The 21,066-nt window shown below is 42.1% G+C and overlaps 1 protein-coding gene across 1 annotated transcript in view; it reads left to right on the forward strand.

The window, feature by feature from the left end:
* CENPP (centromere protein P) overlaps positions 1-21,066 on the forward strand; it is a 685,914-nt gene that overhangs the window by 201,291 nt on the left and 463,557 nt on the right. The window lies entirely within an intron of this gene.

A 21,066-nucleotide genomic window follows, 5' to 3' on the forward strand; every position in this document is an offset into this window, starting at 1 on the left:
GGCATACATGTCAATCTTGGCCCCGCCCAAAAACGCCCATGCCCTGACCCTTTTCCTCCCCCTTCTTTTTGATGCGCTTATGCACATTGCTCACACAAGGCCCACACACACGTGTATGTAGCAATTTTTACGTGACCAAAGTTTTTTAAATCAACCACAATGGAGCAAAGATAGATACACAGACCTAATATAGTGTGCCCCTTTGGTTTAAATCAAGCTTTCGTGGATTCTTTGGAATAAAAGATTTTCTATGGCTGAAGCTTTTGACAAGTTGAATTTTGCATCACACCTTCGACTTGATCTCATCCAAATGTCCTCAACCTGATAGGGATAAGATCATTTTTAGGTGGATCTACAAAGTAATAAAGAATGTCTTATGTGTAGGTTGTGGCTATCCATCTGTCTGTGAACTCATAGTCAAAACTGTGGTGCCTGGAGTCGTCTTATATGTGGCATTCAAGGGTAGTGGAGTCAGACTGCTACATCCTGAGTTTTGTTGTTGGTGGGATGACGAGTGCAAGGAGATTGTAAAACTGGACTGGGGGAACTATATATTTTAATTGGCAACTAAAAGCAATTGGTATTGGGTCCTTGGAGTAGTAATGCCTTATCGCTGACTTTATAGTGGTAGAGAAGCTTCAGCATTATAGGAGACAGTTCTGGAGGGGGAATACCATTGAGCCAAGGCCACATATACAGAACAGCAGAAGAGAGAAAGAAACTAGAAGCTCCACACACAGCAGATTGGACAAGACACAGGACAGCAATGGGAATGTTGAGGGGAAATAGAAACATAAGGGTAGGAGTATAAGAATGCCACTCCCACTCTCTGGCGCATCATTTACAGACTCGAGTATCCTCAACTGCTCATCACATCCTCATACTGCTGGGTCACATGGCGTCCGTGGTGCATGTCACTCTAATGGCCCGCCTAGCCATGAGAGTTATGCAGTGGACCCTAAAATCCCAGAGGGTTCAGGCTTGTCAACCAATGTCCAACATTGTTCACGTTACCACACAGCTCCGACTATCGCTGGCCTAGTGTTTGCAACACTCTAATCTATTTCAAGGCCTTCCATTTCAGGCTATAGAATCTCAAATTACCTTGACAACAGATGCCTCCAACCTAGGGTGGGGTGCTCATATTGCCGACCTGCAGACTCAGGGAACCTGGTCTCCAGAGGAAGCCAAGTACCAGATAAATTTCCTGGAGCTTCGGGCGATCAGATACGCCCTCAGGGTTTTTCAGGATTGCCTTTCAAACAAGGCCATCCTGATTCAAACCGACAATAAGGTGGCGATGTGGTATCTCAACAAGCAAGGGGGAATGGGCTCCTACCTCCTGTGTCAGGAAGCTGCACAGATATTGGCGTGGGCCCTTTCCCACTCGATGTACCTCACAGCCACCTACTTGCCGGGCATGGACAAATGTGTTGGCGGACAAGCTGAGCTGCACGTTTCTTCCGTACGAGTGGTCTCTCAAACCCATGGTAGCGGACACAATATTCCAAAGTTGGGGCTACCCTCACATAGACCTATTTGCTTCAGTCCACAATCACAAAGTAGAAAACTTGTGCTCTCTAACTCGCAGCCACCACTCACAAATGAAAGATGCTTTCGCCCTCTCATAAGCCAACAGTCTCCTCTATGCATACCCTCCACTTCCACTCATATCGAAGACTCTCGTGAAGTTACGGAAGGACAAGGGCATAATGATTCTTTTTTTTATTTTTATTTTATTTTTATTAGAATTTTTTACATATCTTACGATACAATACACAAATGATATACAGAATATTCAAATAGCAATTATATCTGGCATGCGTAAGTCCCGGGGCTTTGTAAAAGGGGAGGGAAGGGGGCGTGTCCATGGGCGTGGTGGCAGTCAGTGGGCATGTCCTGGGGGCGTGTCCTGGGGTCAGAGGGCGGTCCGGGTTGGGTCCGGGGGCGTGGCGATGGTTCGGGGGTGGGCCAGGAGGGCGTGTGAGGAGGGTGTTTGTGTGTGAGTTCGTAGGGTGTGGGAATTGCAAACATGTGGCATGTTAGTGGCCTCCCGGTGTAGCATGCTGGTATTTAGTGGGTTTTTGTGTGTTTTTTGAAGGTGTGTGAAATAAGTACAATTGGCATGTGTGCGGGGGGGTGTGAGGAGGGTGGATTTGTGTCTGCTCGGAGGGTGTGTGAATCGCAAACATTGGTCATGTGTGTGTGGGGTGTGAGCGTTTGTGCAAGGTGTAAGAGCTTCCGCTTACGTCCACCAGATGTCGCTGTTTTGTGGAACCAAATTTTAAAACTTTTTTACCAGCCCCCGGTGTGACATATATGTAATGTAAGTGTAGAAGATCCTTGCCGCATGTGAGGTGAAACTTGTGTCCAAATTTGAAAGCAATCGGTTAAGTGGTTGCTGAGATTAGCGATTTGGTACAAACTATTTAACATTTTTATTTATATAGATTAATGCAGAAAAAATTATTACTTAAAGATGCAGAATTTTAAATATTTTGAGCAGAATTTCCCTAGAAATTCACTGAAAGTGTCCCTTCCACTCACTTTTCCTACTCCCCTGGCCACTTTGCCCTCTCAGGCCCCAACTCCTCTACCTGCCAGTATCTCTCCCCTCCACCTCTAGGCTCAACCCCTTCCACTCTATCATCACTCCCAGAGTTTGACCCCGTTCTCAGTACTGCTCCTCACACAGGCTCCCTCCCTCTCTCACACACATACTCCCTCTCTCTAGTGCACATACACACATCCTCATACAGGCTCCCTCACTCTCGCACACATACATTCCCTCATACAGGGGCCCTCTCTCTTGCAGACACACCCACACAAGCTCCCTTTCTCTCTCACGCATACACCCTCACACAGGCTAGCTATGTATCTCTCTCATGCACCCCTTCACACTAGCTCTCTCTCACACAATCCCTTCACATAGGCTAGCACCCTCGCATACACTCAATCCCTTTTTCATACACACCAGCTCCCAATCTCTCACACACATACACACTCCTTCACAATCTCCTCATATAGGCTCCCTCTCTCTGGCACTCACAGTCAAGTACCCCGTGCTCTCTCTCTCACACCCCATGCTTACCCTCCATGGTCTCTCTCTCACCCTCCCTGCTCTCTCTCTCCCACCCCCTCCCCTCTCTCACATGCTCCTGCTCATCCCCCTGCTCTCTCTCTCACCCCTTCCCCTCACACACACCTCTCTATACACATTTCTCTAACCGGGGCTTTCCTCTTCGTCGCGAGCGGAGTACATCCCGTGGCAGCCTTCCTCTTCGTCATGAACAATGCGTGCTCTGTTCACGGTGCAGCAGAACCTTTCTCTTCGCTGTGAATGGTGCACTGGTACCTTCCTCTTCACTGTGAACATTGCATACTCCGTTTGTGGCACCCCAGGGCCTTCCTCTTCGCCGTGAGAGGAGCGCATCCAGTGGTGGCCTTCCTCTTCGCTGTGAACGATGCGTGCTCTGTTCATGGTATGGCAGGGCCTTCCTCTTCACTGCGAATGGCATGCTGGGACCTTCCTCTTAGTTGCGAACAGTGCATGCTCCGTTCGCAGCATGCTGGGGTCTCCTCTGCCATTTTCGGTGCAGAATTTGGCAGTTCTGTAGAGGAGGGGAATTGCAAATTCTGCGCTCCGGAGTAGCGCAGAATTCCCCCAGGGCTAAACATATGTTGTTTTTTTTAATTACCCAATGTATTACATTTTTTTTGTGAAATCAGAATATTCACTGTAACTTTTATAAATATTTAAATTAAACATTTTTTAATAGCAAGCTTAAATTTCTATGGATGGAGAGGTTCAAGCATTCTATTGTTGCATGTTTGTTAATCCATTTATCTGTAGATAATGGATAAATATGTATCATATGCCCATTAGAAAGTTTTTCATTCTCATTGATCATGAATGGAAACAAAGTTTTATCTCTCATGACTGATAAAGCCATAAGTTAGTTATAGAAATCTCTTCTTTCAGTGGAATGCAGTGACATTCATAGTAAGGGATTCAGTAAATGCAGTAAATATGAATGCAATATCTAGCTTGAGTCGATGTACTTACTGTTTTGAGCTGAAAGGGATATAGTAACAGTCATAAAAGGTTTGAGACCCTTTCCCTATAACATAATACACTTTCCTACTAGAAGGTATAGATTGGAAAACAGAGCAAGCTGGACTACTACAGAGCCCGACACAGAAACTCTTCATGATAGTAGAAAGCTCATCTCAGTCCCAGACAAAACAAAGACAGACTTTCACCAAATACAGAATAAGTGACCACAAACTAGAAATAGACATGGAGGCAAAGCTGAACTGGAAACCTCCAAAAGCCAGAGTCTGCCTGTAGTGTAATGCCAGAGAAATAAAATCAAATGCATTTTTCCTTTATTGTACAAAAGAGAAATATTCAGAGATCCACATTTTCCAAAAATTGACAATTAAAATCAAATTCTTCCCACTTCCCTTCTCAGAAACATATGAAACAGCTACAGCTCATCCCCTGTGCCGATTCCTATCCCCAGCAGTTTCTCACAACCCACTTTTTCTCTTACCCAAGTCCCAGGCAGTCTCGCCCCCTCAACCTCCTCTCCTTCTCCCCCACCCCAAAAGCCCAGCAATTTCACTCTCACCCACTTCTCTTCTCCCAAACATCCCATCCCCTGAAGTCTCCAGCAATCTTGTTCTCTCAACCATCTCTCCTCTCCCTCAGTTCCCAGGCTCGAACATATCCCACTCTCTTGAGTTCCCAACAGTCTCACTCTCTCAACCCCCTTTCCCTTCTTCAACCCCTCCCAGGTCCCCAGCAGTCTCACTTTCAAGATGAGCGTGAGACTGCTGGGGACTGGGGGGTGGGGAGAAGGGAGGGGGGGGGATTTAAGAAACTGAATCTCTTCCTTCCTCTTGTCCCCAGCAATTTCACTTTCAACCCCCTCACTCCAAGTCCCCAGCAGTCTCACTGCTCCGAATCAGGATGGAAGTCGCTCCTCCCAAGTCCGTAACCCTGCAGCTTCTGCTCAACTGATTGACTCACTGGAGACAGTGATGCCATATACATCCTTCTAGTGGCTTGTGCTCTAGGGTGTAACGCTGATCCCATTGATGCACAGTGCACCACAGTGCACAGGGCCTCTTCTCTTGCCTGCTACCAAGCTCCTGCTGGCAGCCTTGTTGGCCCTAAGTTGCATGACCACACCATACAGGTGCAGCCAACTTCCAAGCAAGTTCCTGAAGACTGTGGATCTGCACTGTTGGTGCTTCAGCTTTTTCCAGAGCAAAGCATGAGGAAGACAGCAGAGCATTCCACAGTATACTCTGTGCTGTGCTGCTAGTATCCATTAATAATGGGCCTGGGCCCAGGCTGCCTGCCAAGGCTGCTGCTGTCCATTGATCCACCATGATGAAGCCGCCACCTGCTCCTTACCATTGGCTCCCTGAGGCTGGCAATCAGGGAGCCAATGGTTGTTGCTTCTATTGGCCCTGCAGGGCACAGTACCAAGTGAGAAGCAACTGTGGTTGAAGAAAAATGCAAAAAATAAAAGGAAGTGATTAGGGTTGAGAATCCCTTGAAGGCCCTGACTGCATGCCACTGCCTTCACTTGAGGGAACAATGAAAATAAATATTACATTTAATACAAGCAACAGCAGCTGATCTCTATAGTATAGCAGGTTTCATTTTATAGATATCTAGTGTTCAAAATGAGATGAATTATTTTTCCTGTCTTAATAATGTTAATAGAAATTGGTGTTCAAGAAATTAGCAAAATTATCTTAAAATCTGAGACCGGGAAAGCATAATTTGAAATCAGAAGAGCCATCCTGGTTAGATGATCACTTTTCTGTATTCTATAACAAAAGTGACACATCCTTTTCCTCTATTGCTTCTGAATTCTTATAGTACTTGTCTTTACCATTCCTGCTGACACATTTAGGGATTTTTTTTTTTTAATTAAATAGTGATAAGTAGTGCAGGAAATCATGTAGTAGTGATAAAGGTTAGGTTTTTCACTTTAGGCTCTTCATTAAAGGGTGATGCATCTTGGAGGTAGCTAGAGATAGCTGCTTTGAAGTTCTTCTACTGCTTATCATTTCTATAGTGGTAGTAGATTGTAACATATTCTAGCCTAATGCGGCCGAAGGAATAGTGTAACAACCTCAAAAAATGTGCTGTATCTTTGACATATGATTTACCTTGCTGAACATATGGTTACAGAAACTCAGAAGTTAGCTTGCTAAATGAAAATTTGGATACTTATCCAGCTAAATTCTAGCTGGCTAATAAGATAGCCAGTTAGAATATGAAAGTTCAGGGCATTCTGGGGGCATAACTGCGAGGAGTTGAGTTAGCCGGATAAGTTATTCACAGCCAGATAACTTAACTGGCTAAGTCTCATCTGCCTATAGACCTACATTCTAGCCAGCTAACTTAAGATAGCCAGCTATATTCAATAGTGTGACTACAGTATTAAATATACCTCCAAAGTTAGCCAGATATGTTTATCTCGCTTTGATATTTGGACAGTGACTGAATATGGACCCCTTGGGTTTTAACCCAAATTAATAAAATAATTAAAGAAATGGTAGCAAAGTATTAAATATATAAGTAAAATATACAAACTTTTTATGCAGTGTGCTAATGGAATACAGCATCCTTAGTTTTCCCATAGAAAAAAGACTTTAACTGACTTTAACATTAGCCGGGAGCAGGCATTATTTCCACTGTGATGTGCCTTTCTTAGCTTATCCCTAATTATCAAATTTCCAGATTTTTATCATATTAACATGCTGTTTACATTTCATGCTGGCTAATGTACAGAAATGTTCAGCCTCTCACCTAGATGCAATCAGGAATATGATAAACCACCTAAAATTGTGTCTGAACATGTGTAAAACAGAATGCATTCTAATTGAAAGAACAAACTCAAAACAAAAAAACACCCCAACCCTTAACACAGAAAACATCTGCCTACAACTTAAAGAGAACGTAAAAGATCTGGGCATTTGGATTGACAGTGAGCTAAGTTTCAAAAAAAACACATAGCATTAAAAGCAAAAGAAGGCTTCTATAAACTCCAAATTTTGAAACATCTAAAACCATTGCTACACCACCAAGATTTCAGAACAGTACTAATTTGCACCAGCCTTGACTACTGCAACTCACTCTTGTTGGGTACACCTAAAGCAACCTTAAAACCACTGCAGTTGCTGCAGAATGCAGCAGCTAGAGTCCTAACGGGCAAAAAGAAAACAGAACACATCACACCTGTACTCAAAAGCCTACACTGGCTTCCAGTGAAAAAACGAATTGAATTCAAAGTACTAACAGTACTACACAATGCAATATACAAAGTAGATAATACGGCCCTTGACAATGTCATTCATATACACAGAGCACAACGTACAACCAGAACAACATGTAAAGTAAATCTAGTAATACCCTCATTCCCAGTAGCCAAATTATCCACAACAAGAAACAGAGCAATATCTATCGCTGGTCCAAAATTATGGAACTCTCTACCAGAACACCTGAGCTCTCAAAGTAACTTTAAATGCTTCAAAAAAGAGCTCAAGACATGGTTATTCTTGCAACCACACAAGGAAGGCATTGGATAACATCTCTCAACAAATATAATACATACCTTCATCGGGTATGCAATAGCGAACATAAAACTAGTACTATAAATGCGTTAAAATAAGCCTGTAGATTACATATATCACATTGATCGCTACCCAGATTAGATCCCCCTATTTACATGTTATGTTTAAAGGTCTTACCTTAGACAATGTGTAATGTTGTTTAGATATGTCAGTAATAAGAGAATTTTTGGTTAGTTTTTTAATTTGTACTTTGGTTACTCAGTCCAGTTACTGTTAGATGTAAGGTTGTATGTGTGTCAAATTTGTAAATCGTAATAAGGAGTAATCGTATTGCGAATGTTCTCTGAGTTCACTTACTGTTTTATGTAATGGTTGTTGATATTGTAAACCGGGGTGAAGGCAGCTAGCTATACCTCGGTATAAAAAAAAGCTTTAAATAAAAATAAATAAATAATCTAAGGACATTTTTTCTTTATTGAGAGGGTACTGGATGCAGTGTAGGTAGTGGAGAGGACAATATCTGAATTCAAGAAAGTGTGGACAAGCATAAGCGATCTCTGAGGGAACAGTAGGGATTGTAGAGATGGGCAAACTGAGTGGCCATGAGGTCTTGTTTCTTTCTATATGTGTGTGTGTGTGTGTGTGTATATATGTGTATATATATATATATATATATATATATATATATATATATAATGTGTGTATATATTCCTTACTGAATATGGCAAAACTGCACAGAAAAACTGTTTTTGCGTGATAAATCCATTATTGCTGTTTATTGAATAGACCCTCTTCTCTTTTTTGTTTTCCTCTGGTTCTTAAACCAAAAGTAAATAGGCAGAACAACACATGTTTTTCTATGTCAAATGAATATGCTCAGATTTTAGTAGTGTCAGTTCCATATTTTTTTTTTTTTACCAGGTTTCTTCAAAGTGGATTCATATCACTAAACCAGCTGATTACAAAAGCAAAATAAAATGATTTTATACCACATCTGGTTTCAGTTTACAGTCTCTGCATATTTTCACTGCTTTGTACAAAGACCTAAGTCTTGTAATTTCCTTAAGTTGTTTGCAGTTTCCTACTGGATCTGTCTATATTTCATTTATGCTACTTTCTCATCCCACCCTCCTCCTACACATTCTCTGTACAAAGAACAATAGATAATTTTTCAAATGCATGTAATTTGTTACTACTTACAGCATCTGTTCCATCTAAATCTTTTCCCTTTTTCTTAAAGGAAAAGTCAAAGTGGGCACACAGGCAGTCTAGAAAAGTCACATTTTAAAATGTCTCTGCTAACTTCCATTTCTTACTGTAGTTTACTTACAAAGAAAGTTAATTAGCCAGTCAACTTTTCAGGATAATCACAATGAATATGCGTAAGATTTGCATGCACTGCTTCCATTGTATGCAAATCTGTCTCATGCATATTCATTGTGGATATCCTGAAAACCTGACTGGTTAGGTGTTTCCTGAGGACTGGGTTGAGAACCCCTACAGCAGATTATGGAGGCTATTTTTCAAATTGTGCATTTTGGGACAAAGTTGCGGGTACTTTTTGCCCCAAGTTTCAAAATGAAAATATACGTACTTTTGCTTTGATACTTCTCACAAGTACAAAGTACCCATGGATATTTGCACCTGTGTTTTCTGTGGGTATGTTTTGAATAAAAAAATAATGCAGCTAGAGTTGAAAATGGACCCTTCATATATTTAGATGAATTTTCAAAGGAGTTAGGCATGTAAATCTAACATACTATTGCAGCAATTTTCAAAAACCATTTATTTATGTTAAGTGCGCTTAACATTGGTAAAACCTGTGGACAATTCAATGGCATATATTGTAGCATTTTTCAAAAGCCCACTTGCATAGGTAAAGTGCATTTACACATGTAAAACTCATTTTTAAGCACGTAAATGCTTTTGAATCTCAGGCCCTATATTTTCCTCCACTGACTCAAAACATATCCCTGGGAATGCCTCCCCTTAAGCAACTAAAAATATATGTGCTGTGGAACAACATACATACTTTTAATCACATCAATGTTACAATGTTCCGTACCGGCAAGGCTGCCCTCCGAGGCCAGCAGGATTCCACCTCTGCCATCCCGGTTTCCGCGACGCCAGCAGCGCGTCTTCGTCCCGCACGGGCTCGAGGTCCCCCGAGGATGTCAGTAGTCCACACTGACGCCGGAGGCAATTCTCGCACGAACTCGCGCCGGGGACACGCCCCCTGACGTCAGACGCCGACCAGCCTCGGGTTTGCGCGGGAACTTTGAGATTTAAGGAGAGCTCTCCTCCGAGCTCGTCGCTTCGGCCACAGTGCGTTTGGTGAGTGTTTCTGCTGCTTATCCTGCCTGTCGCTACTGCCCTGACCTGGACAGTCTCATCGGATTATCCTGCCTGTCTACTGGATCTGTTTGCCTTGGTTCCTCTGTTTGCCGCCTGCCCTGACCTGGACTGTCTCATCGGATTATCCTGCCTGCTGCCTGTCTACTGGATCTGTTTGCCTTGGTTCTTCTGTCTTGCTGCCTGTCCTGACCTGGACTGCCTAATTGGATATTCTACTAACCACAGCCTCAAGATTGCCTCTTCTTGATCCGGGAGACGGTGACCTTCTGTTCCTGTGCTTCCCGGGATCAAGGTAGCGGTCTCGACCCAGGTTCCACTTTACCAGAGTAACAATCAAGAGAAGGTAGTTTTCAATTTATGCACAAAAATTGCTGTTTGTGTAAATGGCTTTGAAAATTGCCGTCCAAATGGTACACAGCAATGACTTTAAATGGAGTCCTTTTCTTTACAAGCCTCTAAGATCTCCTCATTGGAGGCTTATTTGAATATGAATAGGCTAGGATTGTTACAGTAATGTCTAGTCTGATAAACTTAGACTGCAGTTTGAGCTCAAGTCACCCAAAGTCAAATTGTTTTGACTTCTGAAGATTGAATAGAATTTTGTTGAATAGCAAGTGTTCTAAAAGGAGATATAAGGTATTCTGCATAAGAAAAACTATATTTGTCATATTTAAGAACGCACAATACTAAATGGTAGGTAAAGTCTTACTGTTTAGTTTCCATTTAACTATTTAATATAATCTCTGCTACACGGACAGGAGGGAATAAGCTGGACTAGGGATGGCTTCGGTGCTTCCTTCTGTGCGTTACAAACCTTGGTCCAGATACCTCTAATGTCAAACTGCCTTCTTGCTTAAGGCGCGCATGTTATAAAATCAGGGGTTGGCGCGCGCAAGGGGGTGCACACTAGTGCACCTTGCATGCACCGAGCCCTTGGGGAGACCAGCTGGCTTTCCCCGTTCCCTCCCCCCCCCACCTTCCCCTACCTGTCCTGCTCCCCAGCCCTAAAGAACCCCCCCCCCCCGTATCTTTGTCATGGAAGTTACGCCTGCCAGAGGAAGGCGTAACTTGCACACACTGGCCGAGTGCCGGCAAGCGATCCCCCGGCACAGCGGCCCTGCAGAGGCCTTTTGAAAATAGGCCCGGCGCGCATAACCCCCCTATGCGCGTAAATCTTCTACAATCTGCCCCTTTAATTTTAAACGTTTGCGCAATTAACTTTTTAAATAATATTTACATCACTAGTTACGATCTGGAGTACAAAGGGGAAGAATCACTATGGGTACTCCAAAACTGTCCTAAACTCTGCACATTGACCTGCCTGCAAACACCCATTCATCCAATAAATATGCACCTTCTGTTTGCCCTATGTAGCATTAAGATCCAAATATATGTACTCTTCCCCCCAGGTTGGCAAAATTTGGCCTTTCTGCAGTCAAGCTGCTCCCATTGCTTACTATAGACAGGCTGCTGCAATTAGATGCATAGTAAACAGGCATTCATATTGAATGCCCGTTTTCTTAAAATGCTCATATCCACTTCTTCTGGGTGCCTGATGCTATATTTAAATGAGCTACCACATCAAAAAGTATGCTCTAGGTAAAGATTGTGCGCCCCTAGTCCTCAAAAGCATTGGGTGCCCAGGAGCCGTGGTTATGCACGCATCTCTTTGAGGTACTATATCTCCTTGCCCTCATCAACAACCAATTTTAAATGTATTTTAACTTTTGTTTGGTGAATAAAAAGGCATTATCTATTCATGATTGAATTCTTGATATCAAGCCTGCTTCTGTGATGGCTGTAGAAATGTTACTCTTTGAAATCAAGGGGCCTATTTGGTTGAACTTTGCCCCCTGCCAAAATCCAGGAGGTGAGGAAGGGGTTTAGCAGGTTTTTTAAAAAATCTGTTTTGTTTTAAAAAGCAGTATATTTTTGTGTTATCATGAGCTCTTGACTTGTGGTATGACAACGCCAGCTCTGGGGCTGGCGTTAGATTTGCCGCTTTAGAAAGGGTGTGTTGGGCAACCGGTGATTTTCTGCATTGAGGGGTGATAGCTAATAGCCACATGTACATGGAATTTACATGTGATGAGTGTTATTGGCTCCGTGTTTGTTTGGATGTGTGTTTTGGATGCAATAATCCCCTTCTTGATCGTGTGTTATGCTAGCACATCAAAAGATGCATGAACCTGTGTGCTAGGCTGAGCAGACTTTACTGTATTGGCCCCAGAGTGAATCTGACAATGATAAAACATTTTGGGCTAGATTTTAAAAGCCCTGCGTGCCGGCGCGCCTATTTTGCATAGGCCGCCGGCGCGCGCAAGTCCCGGGGCTTCGTAAAAGGGGCGGGAGGGGGCGTGTCTGGGGGTCAGGGGGCGGGTCTGGGGACGTGGTGATGATTCAGGGGCGGGCCGGGAGGGCGGTCCCGAGTCCCCTGGCACTGCGGCCTGTGCCGGGGGATGCTGAAGCGGCGCGAGCAAGTTACGCCTGCTTTCAGCAGGCGTAACTTGCACAACAAAAGGTAGAGGGGGATTTAGGTAGGGCTGGGGGTGGGGAAGGGAGGGGAAGGTGGGGGGATGTGGAAGGAAAGTTCCCTCCGAGGCCGCTCCGATTTCGGAGGCTGCTGATTTTGCGCAGCCTTACCCGCGCCGACCCCGGATGTTATAAGATACGCGTGTATATTTTTAAGATCTACCTCTTTATATTTAGGGAAATAAAAAACTTTGCTGCAATCCACCATTTTCTTTTAGAGCCCAGCATGCAAAACTGCCAATGGTAAAAATTTGTGCATCAGTGGACACACATATTTATGAAACAATTTTATAAACTACGTGGTGGGTATTGCATGGTTTATCCCGATAGTATGCATGTTTGTTGTAGTAAATGCATGCTTACTTTCTCTACCTGTTTTATAAACATACATGTGTACATTATAGGTGATAAACATCTATAATGTGCCCATCTAATTACCCTGATTTAAATGCAGAAGTAGGTATTTTATACAATATGCATCTCTTTTGTTCTAAAAATACTTGCGTATACTTAGACTCACCAGTTTGCTGATACCTCCACCACTGTTCATCCAGTCTGTCTAGTTCTCTTAGACTCTCTAGCATTTCACCAAGACCTCCCACCCAAAAAGTGCAGACAAAAGACAAGTCCACTTTCAATTCCTTGGTAAAATGTACAGTACTCATGTACTCTTGATTTATAAAATGCATATATGTGAGTACATGCTACTTATGTGTACTCTTTGAAAATTCACTTCTTACTCTTTCACATAAGTTAAACACTGTCTAGAACTTTCTGTGCAAAAACTGCTTTTATAGACTCCATGCTGTTTTCCTTGAAAGGAATTGTGGTGCTCAGCTTTTAGAAAACGTTTTGGTCTACTGTAATGGCTCAAAACTACAAATCTGTGAACTGCCATGTTGTGTAAAATGATACATGCCAAATTAAAAGATTGACCGTACTCTGAGGAAGGACAGTTGTGTTCGAAACACAAACCCATGTTAGGTTGAGTGGGCATATTGAAGGCAGTTATCATTAATGCTTCACACAGGACGGTGCTGATTTAGTTTGACATAATGGTTGGGAAGTCAGTGTACAAGAAAAAATTAACACATGATTTATACGATTATGCTGGTGAAAGGTTCCATCTTATATGAACATTTATAAAAAGGACATTTTTAATTGCAAAAATTTTTTTTTCTTAAAACAGTATTGGCAGGATTGGTCTGATGGCAACCTATGATTATATATAAGCCATAGTAAGTGATTATGCTAGAACATTGATGCCTAGCATTACGCTCACTATTAATTTTTCTGTGAGAGCTAGTGAGGATTAATTTTTCAACATAAAGGAACATTTCCTCTCGCTGTCTGATTTGGTATACAGGAAGTCATTTTTGCTTGTTTGGTCAAATCTACAGCATGTATACTTTCTTATTATACTCTAAATATGCTTTTCCTTATATTCACATCTTTACTCTTTCTTTACACACATTCAGTTACAACACTAACAATTTTATATATATATCATGCAAACCCATATTGCTCATTGCAACATCTTACATACTTATAAATATTGGAAAATCTAAAGGATGTGTATCTTCAATATTTTAGCTAATGCAAGTATCACTATCTGCATTTACAGCCCTATGATGAAACATAACAATCTCACAAAAGACTCTCAGCCCGATCCAGTAAAGTCCGTGGGAGAGCGGACTAACGCCCGCTCTCCCGGCGCGCGCACCGGCCCCTCGCCGGTGCGAGCGATCCAGTATTTAAATTAGGCGACGCGGTGCAAACGAGGAAAAGGAGGCGCTAGGGACACTAGCGCGTCCCTAGCGCCTCCTTTTGGCTCGGAGCGGCGGCTGTCAGCAGGTTTGACAGCTGACGCTCTATTTTGCCGGCGTCGGTTCTCGAGCCCGCTGACAGCCACGGGCTCGGAAACCGGACGCCGGCAAAATTGAGCGTCCGGTTTTCGGCCCGACAGCCGCGGGCCGAATTCAAAATTTTTTTTTTTTTTTTTTTTACTTTTTTTTACTTTTGGGGACCTCCGACTTAATATCACTATGATATTAAGTCGGAGGGTGCACAGAAAAGCAGTTTTTACTGCTTTTCTGTGCACTTCCCTGGCGCCGGAAGAAATTAGCGCCGACCTTTGGGCGGCGCTAATTTCTTAGAGTAAAATGTGCGGCTTGGCTGCACATTTTACTTACTGGATCGCTCGGGAATACCTAATAGGGCCATCAACATGCATTTGCATGTTGAGGGCGCTATTAGGTGCCGCGGGTGGGCCGCGTGTTTTCCTCCCCTTACTGAATAAGGGGTAAGGGAAAACACGCGTCCAGAGCAGGGTGACAGTGCGCTCCGACGGAGCACACTTTACTGGATCGACCTGTCTGTTAGCACATATTATGGTCAGGGTCGCAATAAGTGATATATAACATATATGCAAAGCTTAGTAACAGTTTTTAGCCTTGATTCTATCTGAAGAGAGGCTTATTAGATTGTGCTGATGTCTGTGTTTAGCAGTTCTTGTGTGCATCCCCCTTATTTCTTGGAAACAACTAGGACTGTAATACTCTTACAGCAGTGTAAGAGAGCACTGCTGTCAAGGCAATTGACCGAGTTCGCCGGGAGCAGCCCAGGCTTGCCTTTCTTACTAATAATATTGAAGATTCCAGCTTTTGATGTATTTGCATTTTTGGGATCCTCCCCCTTCTTTTTGCCTTCCCCTTTTGGGGATGGCTCTCAGGGGTTTAAATTTCCCCATAAGCATGTGCAAACGGTCTTTCTGCTCCCTGGTAGATTGATCACAGTCTTTCTTCTGCTGTAGAGGATTGACCTGGAGGTGTTTGAGGGGTGTAAATTTTGAAAGGAATGTGAAGGAGTTTGGACTTCTGGAAGAGCTTTGTCTTGAGGAACCTTTTGCTATTGAGACCCTGTTATCCAACTTCTGACAAGCAAACATTCTTGAAAGGGCCAGGCTCCTGCTTTTCATCTTTCCATCCAGTTAACTGTAAAGGATGAGGATCTGTAGGATAAGTTTTGAGAAAGCAGTTCTGGAGATAATCTTGAAAATTTTCTGAATTTAGGTGAATTCTGCATATAATCAAGAATGGAAAAATATTTTGAAATTTTGGGCACTAGCTAAAAATTTTAGGATCCACAGCAAAGAATAGTTTTTCTTTGTAATTTATTTTTTTTTTCTCTGAAAAATTAGTTTGCTTAGATTTTATTTTGTGTTTTGTGTTTTTTCAGATTTTATTTTTTCATTTTGCTCAGGTTTGTTTTTTATCTTATTTTTAAATGTTTCCCCCCTTTTTTGTATTGTCAGTTTATTTTCCTTCCCTTTCCTTCCCTTATAACATATCTTCCTTCAACATTCCTGATAATCTCTTTTGGATCCCATTTCCAATCTCTTTTCCAAGTAGGTAAGGGTAGGTCTTTTTGGCTTGGACCTTCCCTGATGTGCCTCTTTTGCAACTGGGATTGCAAGTGCTCCTTCTGGTCCTCCCACAGTGACGACTCTTCCTCATTGGCCTCCTGGAGTGATATCAGCAGCAGCTCTTCTTCTCATGCCAGCTGCAGCAGTAGCTGCAATTCTTCCTCCTGGGTTGCCTGCAGCAGTGGTGGCAGCTTTTTCAGGCCTGTGCCGTCCACACTTGTGACAGCTCTTGAGCACGGGCAGCACTGGACACTGACAATTTTTAGGAACCTGGGTAACCTGGAGCCTGTCTTTTTTTTTTCCTCCCACCCTCGCCTATAATGATAAATTAATTTGCAAGCCAAGAAACTCACATATGTTAAACTTTCTCATGATAAATTGTATAAGAAACGTTTCCACAAGTCTTGATAAATTCAGCCCAGTACTGATCTCTCTTTCCACTGAATTTGATAGGTAATTTAATTTCCCCCTTGAAATAATGAACTGTATACATACCATATGGCTCTTTTTAAAATTGCTAGTTAATTTCATATAATCATGGAATATATGCCTGAAATATCAATTTAGCTGCGGAACCAAAGGGTGGGGTTGAACTTATTCTTGCCATTGGCAGTATATATTTTCTTCTTTGCTGTAATTTGGTGATAGCTTTTTAAAGATGTTAATTTTTATGCTTTAGCTTCAGTCTGCATTTATTCTTTTTGCCTCAGTGTGCGGCAGTGGTCAAAAAACAAATAGAATGTTAGTTATTAGGAAAGGAATGGAAAATAAAATAGAAGATATAATGCCTCTATATTGATCCATGGTACAACCATACCTTAAGTAATGTGCAGTTCTGGTTGTCCTGTCTTAAAAAAAAATAGTGAAACTAGAAAAAGTACAGAGAAGGATGACCAAAATGATAAAGGGGATGGAACTGCTCCTCTATGAGGAAAAGTTAAACAGGTCAGGGCTCTTTATCCTGGAGAATAGAGGGCTGAGAGGACATATGATAGAGGGGGTGAAACCGTTAAATAGGGAATGATAATTTACCCTTGCCAATAGTTCTAGGACTAAGGGACACCCTATGAAGCTAATAGGTAGCACATTTAAAACAAATTGGGGACAGTATTTTTTATACTTACTGCATAATTAATCTGTGGAATATGTTGCTATAGGATGTGGTGAAAGCAGTTAGCATGGCTGTGTTTAAAAAGGGTTTAGACAAGTTCCTGGAGGAAAAGTCCATAAACCACTATTACCATGTAGACTTGGGAAAGCAACTGCTTATCCCTGGTTATGAGCAAGAAAGATTGAACCTATTCTTTGGGATTCTATCGGGTACTTTAAGACTTGGCTTGTCAGTGTCAAAGATAGGATGCTGGGCTTGATGCAACTTTGCTCTGATCCAGTATGGCATTTCTTATGTTCTTAAGAAAGAATTTTTGATAGGAGAATTGGTACAGTAGTTCCCATACCTTTTTTCAGGTAGCCTCAGATGGTCAGAATACAGGACTTCTTTAATGAATATGTATAAGATATAACTGTATGCACTACCTCAATTGCATGCAAATATATCTATTTCCTAGCGTGTAGACAGATGGACTCAGGACCAATAGGTTTATGCTCCTCTGCCAGCAGATGGAGACTGAGCAAGCTGATGTCACAGTATATATGCTCCTGCAGTGACTCCAGCTACCAGTATTCTCTTTCTCCAGCAGATGGTGGACATGCATATCCCTATGAGGATTGCTTCGAGTTTTTTGGAAGGAAAAATTTGAAATCTAAATTAAGGAGAGGAGAGTCCCTCTTTTCGGTGGTGATAACAAAAGGTCCCTCCCCCAGTTGAGAATGCCTGAGGTGATTTCCGTGGTCCCTCTGAGGCTACCTGAAAAAAGGTATGGGAACTACTGTACCAATTCTCCTATCAGAAATCAATATTGGGTTTTTTTTAAACCAAACTCAGAGTCTCTATATGATCTATGGAAAAAGTAATTAATATTGTTGGACCAACCTATTTCTTACTTTCAATAAGTGACCCAAAGAATGTAACTAATTCTTTTTAGACTTGGGATTTATTTATTTGAAAAATTAAACCAGTAATTGAAATCTATAATCTTGTATTTTTAACATACAGAATTATTCAAGTTAAAGTTCTGTTTATAAATTGAAATCATATTTACTGAATTGAGTTAAATGTTATTTATTTTAATTTTAAGTAATATCTTTGCATTTTAATATATCTGGGGTGAGCGTCAGAATTGTAAATAATTTCTAGAAGACATGATTACATTATTTGTTGAAATTTTTGTGTACAATTTGATCACGAAGGGCTTGATTTTTTTATTATGATTTAATCTGTTATGCAGTCTCTCAGTACCCTGACAAGGACACCTCCCTACCAGCAGAGGCCTCCGATGAGCCCCACTCTGAATGGTTCTCACTGTCTCATCCCTGGTCTCATAACTTAACCTGCCTTACAGCCTCCCCTCCATCAGGGACCTCGAAGAGCATACTCTCTAGGCTGTACAAGCTCTTCCCTCCAACCTGTACCTCCCTCAGATTTCCTGGTGTGGACTTAGCTGCTAGTTCAGCTGAAAGGCAGCAGGCGCAGGAGGCCAAGCATGGCTGTAACAGCAGATGTCCTCTCCACCCACAGCCGGAGATAGTCTCTGTACTCAGCCGGTAAGCGCTGAGCTCAGGTAAGGTGTAAAAAAAAAAAAAAGAAACGTTTTACCTTGAATCAGAGACAGAGGGATTTCAGGACTTCCTTCAGTCTCCGTGCTCGGAGTGCCATCCCAATGTTCATTCCCATTTCCATTGTGCATGTGATTTTAATAGGTCTCTGCCTTTGACCCCGCTTTCTAAATGTTTGGAGGCTCTGAATTTTTGGATGTTATCCAATAAATTGGTGTTAAATCTCCAGAAAATAAAGGATTTATGAGTTGGTAGGATAAACCCACTCCCCCTCCACTGAATAATCTCACCTAGTTGCAAATTGGCAATTTTATTTTACCCTTTATAACTGAAATTTGTGATCCATCTTGTTTTTTGTTAGCATTTTCAGCAGATTCGATTTTAATAAGGATCTTTTTTATATTGTTTTACTTGTATCTCTGTTTAATTATGTCATTTTATGCTATTCCCTGTAATCTGATGAAGGTAGAAATTAGTATCAGTGAAACAGAATTGTTGTAACCAAATAGTTCTGTTTTTTTTGTGGGTTCAATTTATTATCGTACAGCCAGCTGGAAATCTTTGCCAGGCATTCATTTAAGTTTGTTATTGCTCTGTTTGGGTGTAATCCAAGAGGGACTACGAGCTGAATATTGTCAGCATATGCGTAGTAGGTGATCCAATGATTTCTAATGAATTTGAAATAGATATTGAACTATATGGGTGATAAATTAGTGCCCTGTGGTACTCTACAGTAGAGAGGGTGGGGATATAATGATACAGATCCTAACATAATATTCTGAGAACAGTTTTGGTGGAAGGATTTAATCTAGACTGACACTAGGACATCAATGCCCAAGGTCCTTAGGCAAGTGATTAGAACATCATGGTCCACAGTGTTGAATGCCGAAGAGAGTATGAGGCGTATTAATAGGGCTGTCCAGTTTTGATCTATTTGTAGGTGTAGTTCATATATTGGCTTACCTATACCGGAAATATAGTTTAAGGTCATTTATAGTGGACAGAAAGTCAGCAAGCTGTGTTATCTCTGCTTTTTCAGTTATCTTGCCCAGAAATGGTAAGTTTGAGACCTGGCAGTAGTTGCTCAGGTCTTTCAAATCTCGGTTGGGTTTTCTAAAGCCTGATTTAACTACTGTTCATTTTAGGCAGTTTGGTAGGTTCCCCTCAGCCAACGAGGTGTTTACGATGGGTTGGAGGTAGTCCAGAAATCTGGATGTAGCTTGCTTGACTACCCAGGAGGAGCAGGGGTCATCATGACATGTTTTGAGATCAGAGAGAAGTGAGTTCATATCCTTATTTTAGAGAAAGCAGAGGGTTGTGAATTTGTAGGAGGATGTATCCTGGTTCAGTTCCAGTGGGCCTTCTTCAGTAGTGCTGGAGTATAGTTCTTAACAGATGAGAGCGATCTTGTTAGAGAAGAAGTTTGCTAGTTTGTCTTGGTGTGATTTTGTGGCCAAGTTGAGAAATGGAGAGGGCGTTGTTCTTAAAAGTTTGTTTATAGTTTGGAACAGCTCTCTAAATGAGTTTTTAATTTGGTCTATTGTTTTTGAGAAATAAGCCTCCTTGGCCTCTGTGCCTGCAGTTTTCTGTCAGATTGTAGTGCTATTTTATATTTTAATTTTCTGTAAGAGAGGAACAAATTGGGGGCCCAGAGAGAGAGAAAAAAAATCACATAAACAAAGATGGCTGGGCTGGCAGAGGCTGAGGCAGAAATTGCTGGCCAGCTTATAGGCCAACACAGTAAAGTACGTTCAACGGAGCACACTGTTTTATCCACAGTTGAACATGCATTTTGGATGTGTCCACTACCCCTTATACAATAAGGGGTTTAGCACATCCAAAATGTTTGTCCAAACCGCCCCCCCCAAAAAAAACCCAACAAAACTAATAGTGCTCATTTCATGCAACTACTCCAGATACAGAAAAAAATGTGCGCCTGATTCGCATTTTTTACGTTCACAAATTAGCGCTTGCCCAATGGGCAGGCGTTAATTTCTGATCAGCCCAGAAAAGTTTACAGAAAAGCAGAAAATACTGCTTTTCTGTACTTCCTCCGACTTAATATCGTGGCGATATTAAGTCGAAGGAACCAAAAGCTTAAAAAAAAAAAAAAATGCCAGCAGATCAGGTTAGGGAAACAGACGCTCAGTTTTATGAACGTCCGTTTTCCTAACTTGTGACTGTACACAGGTTAGGAAAATGGATGCTACTAAAGTTGAGCGTCCGTTTTCCAAACGCGCTAACAGCCACCTCTCCTGGGTTTCCACTGCTAAGGAGGTTCTTGGGTGTGCTATTTCCCCTAGGGCCTTCTTTTTAGTGCAACCCCTTATTTAAATACGGTATTACGCACCCAGGAGAGGTGGCTGGGTGCTTGTTAGGAAAGCGGGTGCTCAACACTGAGTGCCTGCTTTCCCATGCATTTTACAGTATCGGTCTGATTGTGTTTGATTGGGGGTTCCTGGCAGGAGAGGGCTGAGGCA

The sequence above is a fragment of the Rhinatrema bivittatum genome, chromosome 4 (assembly GCF_901001135.1).
Source record: "Rhinatrema bivittatum chromosome 4, aRhiBiv1.1, whole genome shotgun sequence".
Classification (NCBI taxonomy): domain Eukaryota; kingdom Metazoa; phylum Chordata; class Amphibia; order Gymnophiona; family Rhinatrematidae; genus Rhinatrema; species Rhinatrema bivittatum.